Here is a 10,732-nt window from a genome sequence, read left to right on the forward strand (position 1 = left end):
AGCAGAAATAAATGACATAGAGAACAAGAAAACAATAGAGAGGATAAATATCACCAAAAGTGGGTTCTTTAAGAAGATCAACAAGATTGACAAGCCCCTAGCTAGACTGACAAAATCAAAAAGAGAAGACCCATATAAACAAAATAATGAATGAAAAAGGTGACATAACTGTAGATCCTGAAGAAATTAAAAAAATTATAAGAGGATATTATGAACAACTGTATGGCAACAAACTGGATAATGTAGAAGAAATGGACAATTTCCTGGAAACATATGAACAACCTAGACTGACCAGAGAAGAAATAGAAGACTTCAACCAACCCATCACAAGCAAAGAGATCCAATCAGTCATCAGAAATCTTCCCACAAATAAATGCCCAGGGCCAGATGGCTTCACAGGGGAATTCTACCAAACTTTCCAGAAAGAACTGACACCAATCTTACTCAAACTCTTTCAAAACATTGAAAAAAATGGAACACTACCTAACTCATTTTATGAAGCTAGCATCAATCTAATACCAAAACCAGGCAAAGATGCTACAAAAAAGGAAAATTACCGGCCAATCTCCCTAATGAATATAGATGCAAAAATCCTCAACAAAATACTTGCAAATCAAATCCAAAGACACATTAAAAAAATCATACACCATGACCAAGTGGGGTTCATTCCAGGCATGCAAGGATGGTTCAACATAAGAAAAACAATAAATGTATTACAACACATTAAAAACTCAAAAGGGAAAAATCAATTGATCATCTCAATAGATGCTGAAAAAGCATTTGACAAAATCCAACATCCCTTTTTGATAAAAACACTTCAAAAGGTAGGAATTGAAAGAAACTTCCTCAACATGATAAAGAGCATATATGAAAAACCCACACCCAGCATAGTACTCAATGGTGAGAGACTGAAAGCCTTCCCTCTAAGATCAGGAACAAGACAAGGATGCCCGCTGTCACCACTGTTATTCAACATTGTGCTGGAAGTGCTAGCCAGGGCAATCCGGCAAGACAAAGAAATAAAAGGCATCCAAATTGGAAAAGAAGAAGTAAAACTGTCATTGTTTGCAGATGATATGATCTTATATCTAGAAAACCCTGAGAAATCGACGATACAGCTACTAGAGCTAATAAACAAATTTAGCAAAGTAGCGGGATACAAGATTAATGCACATAAGTCAGTAATGTTTCTATATGCTAGAAATGAACAAACTGAAGAGACACTCAAGAAAAAGATACCATTTTCAATAGCAACTAAAAAAATCAAGTACCTAGGAATAAACTTAACCAAAGATGGAAAAGACCTATACAAAGAAAACTACATAACTCTACTAAAAGAAATAGAAGGGGACCTTAAAAGATGGAAAAATATTCCATGTTCATGGATAGGAAGGCTAAATGTCATTAAGATGTCAATTCTACCCAAACTCATCTGCAGATTCAATGCAATCCCAATCAAAATTCCAACAACCTACTTTGCAGACTTGGAAAAGCTAGTTATGAAATTTATTTGGAAAGGGAAGATGCCTCGAATTGCTAAAGACACTCTAAAAAAGAAAAACAAAGTGGGAGGACTTACACTCCCTGACTTTGAAGCTTATTATAAAGCCACAGTTGCCAAAACAGCATGGTACTGGCACAAAGATAGACATATAGATCAATGGAATCGCATTGATAATTCAGAGATAGACCCTCAGATCTATGGCTGACTGATCTTTGATAAGGCCCCCAAAGTCACTGAACTGAGCCATAATGGTCTTTTCAACAAATGGGGCTGGGAGAGTTGGATATCCATATCCAAAAGAATGAAAGAGGACCCCTACCTCACCCCCTACACAAAAATTAACTCAAAATGGAGCAAAGATCTCAATATAAAAGAAAGTACCATAAAACTCCTAGAAGATAATGTAGGAAAACATCTTCAAGACCTTGTATTAGGTGGCCACTTCCTAGACTTTACACCCAAAGCACAAGCAACAAAAGAGAAAATAGATAAATGGGAACTCCTCAAGCTTAGAAGTTTCTGCACCTCAAAGGAATTTCTCAAAAAGGTAAAGAGGCAGGCAACTCAATGGGAAAAAATTTTTGGAAACCATGTATCTGACAAAAGACTGATATCTTGCATATACAAAGAAATCCTACAACTCAATGACAATAGTACAGACAGCCCAATTATAAAATGGGCAAAAGATATGAAAAGACAGTTCTCTGAAGAGGAAATACAAATGGCCAAGAAACACATGAAAAAATGTTCAGCTTCACTAGCTATTAGAGAGATGCAAATTAAGACCACAATGAGATACCATCTAACACCGGTTAGAATGGCTGCCATTGAACAAACAGGAAACTACAAATGCTGGAGGGGATGTGGAGAAATTGGAACTCTTATTCATTGTTGGTGGGACTGTATAATGGTTCAGCCACTCTGGAAGTCAGTCTGGCAGTTCCTTAGAAAACTAGATATAGAGCTACCATTCGATCCAGCGATTGCACTTCTCGGTATATACCCGGAAGATCGGAAAGCAGTGACACGAACAGATATCTGCACGCCAATGTTCACAGTAGCATTATTCACAATTGCCAAGAGATGGAAACAACCCAAATGTCCTTCAACAGATGAGTGGATAAATAAAATGTGGTATATACACATGATGGAATACTATGCGGCAGTAAGAAGGAACGATCTCGTGAAACATATGACAACATGGATGAACCTTGAAGACATAATGCTGAGCGAAATAAGCCAGGCACAGAAAGAGAAATATTATATGCTACCACTAATGTGAACTTTGAAAAATGTAAAACAAATGGTTTATAATGTAGAATGTAGGGGAACTAGCAGTAGAGAGCAATTAAGGAAGGGGGAACAATAATCCAAGAAGAACAGATAAGCTATTTAACGTCCTGGGGATGCCCAGAAATGACTATGGTCTGTTAATTTCTGATGGATATAGTAGGAACAAGTTCACAGAAATGTTGCTATATTATGTAACTTTCTTGGGGTAAAGTAGGAACATGTTGGAAGTTAAGCAGTTATCTTAGGTTAGTTGTCTTTTTCTTACTCCCTTGTTATGGTGTCTTTGAAATGTTCTTTTATTGTATGTTTGTTTTCTTTTTAACTTTTTTTTCATACAGTTGATTTAAAAAAGAAGGGAAAGTTAAAAAAAAAAAGAAAAAAGAAAAACAAGGAAAAAAAAAAAGATGTAGTGCCCCCTTGAGGAGCCTGTGGAGAATGCAGGGGTATTCGCCTACCCCACCTTGATGGTTGCTAACATGACCACAGACATAGGGGACTGGTGGTTTGATGAGCTGAGCCCTCTACCATAAGTTTTACCCTTGGGAAGACGGTTGCTGCAAAGGAGAGGCTAGGCCTCCCTATATTTGTGCCTAAGAGTCTCCTCCTGAATGCCTCTTTGTTGCTCAGATGTGGCCCTCTCTCTCTGGCTAAGCCAACTTGAAAGGTGAAATCACTGCCCTCCCCCCTACGTGGGATCAGACACCCAGGGGAGTGAATCTCCCTGGCAACGTGGAATATGACTCCCGGGGAGGAATGTAGACCCAGCATCGTGGGACGGAGAACATCTTCTTGACCAAAAGGGGGATGTGAAAGGAAATGAAATAAGCTTCAGTGGCAGAGAGATTCCAAAATGAGCCGAGAGGTCACTCTGGTGGGCACTCTTATGCACACTTTAGACAACCCTTTTTAGGTTCTAAAGAATTGGGGTAGCTGGTGGTGGATACCTGAAACTATCAAACTACAACCCAGAACCCATGAATCTCGAAGACAGTTGTATAAAAATGTAGCTTATGAGGGGTGACAATGGGATTGGGAAAGCCATAAGGACCAAACTCCACTTTGTCTAGTTTATGGATGGATGTGTAGAAAAGTAGGGGAAGGAAACAAACAGACAAAGGTACCCAGTATTCTTTTTTACTTCAATTGCTCTTTTTCACTCTAATTATTATTCTTGTTATTTTTGTGTGTGTGCTAATGAAGGTGTCAGGGATTGATTTAGGTGATGAATGTACAACTATGTAATGGTACTGTAAACAACTGAAAGTACAATTTGTTTTGTATGACTGCATGGTATGTGAATATATCTCAAAATGATGATAAAAAAATAAATAAATAAAAGATATAGTTCAATGAGGAGGAAAAATTATCCCAGAGGGCCTGAGATGTAAGAAGTGATGGTAAATAAAGAAATTGGTAAGCACTTGAGTAAATCTAAAGAAATATTTATAGTATAAAACAATAATAATATATAATTTGTAGGGGTAAAAAAACATATAAAGTGAAAATTCTGGGTATTCTATTGCATGTAAACCTGTACATGTAAGGTAGATAATTAAAATTATATCCATCTAAAGATCTTGTATTAGCCTGAAGGAAAGTAAAGTTATGGACCAACTTTAGACTTGATCAAGTAAAAATTTGAAATTTTGAAGGGCAGCCTCTAAAAGAAACATTAATATATGTTCCTGTAGTAATGTGACATTAAAAAAATACTAAACATTAAAGGCACAGGAGAAAAGTGGTTAGGACTTAAATAAGCAGTAAACAGTGTGGTAAAAATCAATCCAAATATAAATGGAATGAATTCTGTAGAAAATCTTTGGTCATCAGACCAGTTTTTTGTTTGTTTTGTTTTTAAAATCCTGCTATATGCTTTTTAAAGAAATTTATCTAAATCAAAGATAAAGAAGTATTGAAAGCCAAAACATCAAAAAAGATATACCAGAGAAATGTCAAAAGGAAGTTCTTGTAGATGTATAAATCTATTTTAAAGAAGATCACTACAGAATGATATAAGGTTTGATTTATCATTTAAATGTGTATGCCTTCATAAGATAACTTCAAAAAATAGAAAGCAGAGATGTAGAGAACTGTAAGGAGAAATTGACAGTCATCATGGTAGATATTTTAATGTACCTCTTTCAGTAACTGAGTGTTCAAGCAGTTAAAAAAATCAGTAAGTATAGAGAAATCTGAACAAAATTAAACTTGAACTTATAAACATATAGAACTCATTATTACAGAATAAGAATGCTTGTGTCAACACAAAAGGGAAATTTATGAAAACTGAGCACATAGTAGACTATAAAAACCATCTCATCAAATTTCAAAAAATCAGTATGAAGACCAACTCTTGATTACAGTGCAATTGTTTGAAGTCAATAGCAAAAGGATAACTAGAAAGATTCCAAGTTTAGAAATGTTTTTTCCAAAAACTCTAAATTACTTATAGGTCAGATAAATCATATTCAAAATTAGGAGGTACTAGAAACAAGTTAGAAAAAGGAAAACAGAATAAACACAAAGGATATAGAAAGAGGAAATGACAGAGTAATGCAAACATTATCTGTGGAGGAGTCCCACATTGGGCAGAATGGCCAGACTTCAGTACCCCTGCCTTACTTGGGCATTGGTTCGCTGCCCAAGAAAAGCGTAACCTCAGGTCAAGTGCTACAGCAGATCTAGAAGGTTTTAGCTGAAGGCTGTCAACTAACTCCACTCATTGTGGGAGATTCTCTCTTGACGGGAGCTGAGCAGGACAATCCCACAACTGATAATACATTCTTAAAGAAGGCTGAGGTAGGGGGACTTCACCTACTAGACATAAACTTATTATGTAAAGTAATTAGGATAATGGGTAATGGTACAGGGATAAACAAATAGAACAGAATATAGAACTCCAGAACAAACCTACATGTGTGGAGCTTAATATATGTCATAATTAGCAAGTCATTGTGGAAAGGATTCACACACTATTTGATTCTTTGTAGCAATGATGGACTATGCATATGGAAAAAAGGAAATTAGGTCTTTACATAATACCAAAGTTTTACAAAATAACAATCCATCCCAAATGATTAAAGACAAATATAAAAGCAAGACATTACAAACTACAGAAGATTATATAGGAAAATATATTTATAAGCTTGGGGTAGGGAAGTTCTTCTTGAACCAGACATGAAAAGTAATATTCTTAATGGAAAAGATATAAATTTAATTGCATTAAAACTTAAAATTTTTATTCATCAAAGGATACCATTAACAAAGTGAAAAGATAAGCTACAAACTGAGAAAGTGTATTTGCAACCACGTGAACAAAAATGTTTAGTATACAAAACTAATCAATAAGACATTAATGAACAGAAAAATGGGAAAAGATATTCGGAGGCCTTTTACAGAAGAAACATGAATGGTCAAAACACATGAAATGAGGATTAATTTCATTGGTCATTGGAAATACAAATTAAGATCTCAATAAAATGTTTCATACACATTTAGATAACAAACTTAAAGGGTGACAATATCAGTATTGAAGAATATGTGTGACAAAGAGAGCTCTTATACAGTGCAGAATTGCTGTGTCTATCCAGAAATTTTATAATTTAAGTCAAGGTAGGGTTTTGCATTACATGCTACTAAAAGCATCCTGATCTGACAATATACCAATAGAAATTTTCCCAGGTAAATATTCTACAATATAATTTTAATGTAATTTTATTGAAATATATACACATGCCATTCAGTCATCCCAGGTGTACAGTCAGTTGTTCACGGTATCATCAATATAGTTGTGCATTCATCGCCACAATAATTTTTTGAACATTTTCATTACTCCAAGAAATAAAAATGAAAATAAGAATAAAAACAAAAATAAAAGTACAAAAGAACATCCAAAACATACCCTACTCCTTCCCCCCCCCCATTATTCATTTACTTTTTGTCCCCCTTTTTTTCTACTCATCTGTCCATACACTGGATAAAGGGAGTGTGAGCCACAGGGTTTTCACAATCACACCCTCACACCATATAAGCTATATGGTTATACAATCATCTTCAAGAATTAAGGATACTGGATTGCAGTTAACAGTTTCAGGTATTTCCTTCTAGCTATTCTAATACACTAAAAAGGGATATCTATAAAATGTCTAACAATAACCTCCAGAATGACCTCTCGACTCCGTTTGAAATCTCTCAGCCACTGAAACTTTGTTTTGTTTCATTTCCCTGTTTTGGTCAAGAAAGCTTTCTCAATCCCACGATGCTGGGTCCAGACTCAGACCCACCTCCTCTGTGTCAGGAGAAACCTCCAGGTTCCTTTCCTGCTTGCTCCAGATTTATCTGTGCTCACAGCTTGTATTCAGTAGTCCAAATTTGTTAACTAAAACTGCACTTGGAGCTTGGTTGAGCTACCTTCCCATTTTACTAGTAGACTGCTTCTTTTTCCCACAAAGAATTGTTTCAGCTCAGCCTGCCCTACTGGTGGGGGGAGGAGCACGAGCTCTGCAGTTTGGGAAACTTTACTTACAGTTCTTATGCTGAGATCTCAGCCATTCCACCCATTCCAGACTGGTGTACGATTGTGTTTGGTCACAGATGTCCCCCAACAGTTGTTCCAGACTATTTACTAGTTGTTCCTGGTTATATGCTAGTTGTTCCAGAGGACTAACTAAATTCCACACCTCCCTATGCCACCATCTTGCCCTGCCTCTACAGTATGATTTTTAATAGGAATATAAAACCATAGTAATATAAGCACTTGGAAAACTAATTTGGGATTATTTTATAAAGTTATACGTATCCCCTTTAACCTGGTCTATATCCTTCAGCAATTCATGCTCATATGCATTGAAAAAGAGGTATAAATATATTTATATTAGCATTATAATGGCAAAAACTGGAATCAACTAAAATATTCTTTCACAATACAGTGGATAAATTAGTGGTAGTAAATTCATACAATGAGTGCTGTTAAAAATGAATGCACTTAGGGGAACTCTGTATTCATGATTTTTCTGTAAACTTAACACTTGTAAAAAATTTTAAAAAGTGTATGCACTACTGCAAGATGCATAAATATATGATAAATCTAAGAAACAATGTTGAATATTCTTAAAGAATACATTCAATATAATCCCTTTTTAACAGCTTTATTGAGATAAAATTCACATACCATAAAACTCACTCTTTAAACAATACAGTTCAGTGTTTTTAGTATATTCAGAATTGTGCAATCATCTCATTTTGGAATATTTTCATCAACCCAAAAAGGAACCCCATACCCATTAGCAGGCACACCCATTTTTCCCACTTCTCAGCCCCTAACAACCACTAATCGACTTTTTGTTTCTATGGACTTGCCTGTTTTTGACATTTCATATAATGAAATTACACAATATGTGGTATTTTATGACAGGCTTCTTTCACTTAGCATAATGTATTCAAGATTGATCACGTTGTAGTATGTATCTGTAGTTTATTCCTTTTTATTGCCATATAATACTCCATTTGTGTAGATATACCACTTGTTTTCTTAATCCATTCATCAGTTGATGGCCATTTGGGTTGTTTTCAACTTTGGGCTATTATGAATAATGTTATGAGCATTCATATACAAGTTTTTGTGTGAAGATAACTTTTTTGTAAGGTTCAAAAACAAGCAAATCTATACAATACATACTAAAATTAGAAAAGCAAGAGGACAGCAGAAGGAGATTTGGGGTTTGACTGGTTCATTCAAGTTCATTTTTAACAAGCCTCATAACTTATATGTATCACATATTACAATGATCATAAAGTACTGTTTCAGTTTGCTAAAGTTGGTGGAATGCAGTATATCAGAAATGGGTTGGCTTTTTCAGTGGGGATGTATTAAGTGACAAATTTACAGTTCCAAGGCCATGAAAATGTCCAAATTAAGGCATCAAGAGGAAGATACCTTCTCTGAGGAAAGGCTGCTGGCATCCAGGTTTCCTCTGTCACATGGGAAGTCACTTGGTGACAAATGCTGGTCCTTCTCTCCAGGGTTCTGGTTTCAATGGCTCTCTCCAAAATGTCTCTTGAGTGTTTCCTTCTTAGCATCTGTGGGTTCTCACTTAGCTTCTCCATAGCAAACTCTGGATTTCATCTCTCAGCTTCTCTGCACTCTCTGAGTTTCATCTGTCTTTTATCCTCTCATAAAGGACTCCAGCAAGGGGATTAAGACCCACCTTGAATGGGCTGGGTCACGTCTCCATGGAAACAACCTAATCAAAAGGTCTTACCCACAATAGGTCTGCACCCACAAAAATGGATTAAAAGAACATGGCCTTTTCTGGCATACATAACAGCTCCAAACCAGCACATACATATATAGACACAAATACATATGAATAGGGTGCTCTGTCTATAACATTTTAAAAAGTTCAGTGGTTGGATGTAGGAAGAGAACTAGCCAGGAGAACTACAAATAGTTTTTGGTTTCTTAGGGGAACATGGGCATCTACTCATTTCTTATAGAGAATTTCATCTAGTCTCTCCATTTTCATCCCCATCTGCACTCCCACGTTCTATGTGGATCCACTTCCTGAGCAAATTTTTAGTTCTGATGGGTAAATCAGCCTGGTTCTGAGCTGTCTGCTTGTTTCCATATCATTTTTCCTACTAGGTCAATAGACCTAACCCCATCACCAGCTTTCTGGCTTCAAAAATTTGTTGCTATTTTTTCTTCTTCCCTTTCTTTGTCTTTATGGGCTTATGCTCCCCACTCCTGTCCCTTTTCTGTCATTTTACTACAGTTTCAAGAGGAATTAGAGGTGAATGGGCATGTTCAACTGCCATAGGTATCCAAAACTTTTGTAATTTAAGCTGTCAGGTCTTTCTATTACTTGCAGCTAAAAGCAACCTGATTTGAGAGTATATAAATAGAGTTTTCCCACATAAATATTCTACAGTATGATTTTTAATAGGTGCATATCATTCCCTCTGTTCTAGTTTGCTAATGCCACCAGGATGCAAAATACCAGAAATGGATTGGCTTTTATAAAAGGGGGGGTTATTTGGTTACACAGTTACAGTCTTAAGGCCATAGTGTCCAAGGTGACACATCAGCAATCAGGTACCTTCGCTGGAGGATGGCCAATGGCATCCAGAAAACCTCTGTTAGCTGGAAAGGCATATGGCTGGCATCTGGTCCGGAGTTCTGGTTTCAAAATGGCTTTCTCCCAGGACGTTCCTCCCTAGGTGTCAGCTCCTCAAAAATGTCACTCTTGGTTGCTCTTGGGGGCGTTTGTCCTCTCTTAACTTCTCCAGAGCAAAAGTCTACTTTCAAAGTCCATCTCCAAAATGTCTCTGTAAGCTGAAGCTCCTCTCTTAGCTCCTGTGCTTTCTTCCAAGTGTGCCTCTTGGCTGTAACAAGCTTGCTCCTTCTGTCTGAGCTTATATAGTGCTCTAGTAAACTAATCAAGGCCCACACTGAATGGGTGGGGCCACACCTCCATGGAAATTATCCAGTGAAAGATCTCAGCCACAGTTGAGTGATCACATCTCCACAGAAACATCCAATCAAAAGTCTCCAACCCAATAACAGGCAGTACTTAGTACTATTTTTCTTAAAACTTTACTAATTTTCTCATTATATTCATTTGAAAAAATCTGAAATCTGAATTTTAAAAAATTCAGAAAAATAATAAGTGCCATCCATAATCCCACCATCCTGAGATCTCTACCATTAACATTTTGGAGTATATTATTCTAAACTTTGTCTATATATATATATATAATACACACACACACACACATACACACACATTGTTGAGATAATGTTTCAGCATTTTGTTTTGTTGGGTTTTTTTGTTGTTACTATACATTTTTTTATACTTTGTTTACTTAATAATATACTGTGAACATCTTTAATATCAATACATATTGTCCTATCTCATCATTTTTAATGATTTTGTA

The sequence above is a fragment of the Choloepus didactylus genome, chromosome 5, assembly GCF_015220235.1.
Source record: "Choloepus didactylus isolate mChoDid1 chromosome 5, mChoDid1.pri, whole genome shotgun sequence".
Classification (NCBI taxonomy): Eukaryota; Metazoa; Chordata; class Mammalia; order Pilosa; family Megalonychidae; genus Choloepus; species Choloepus didactylus.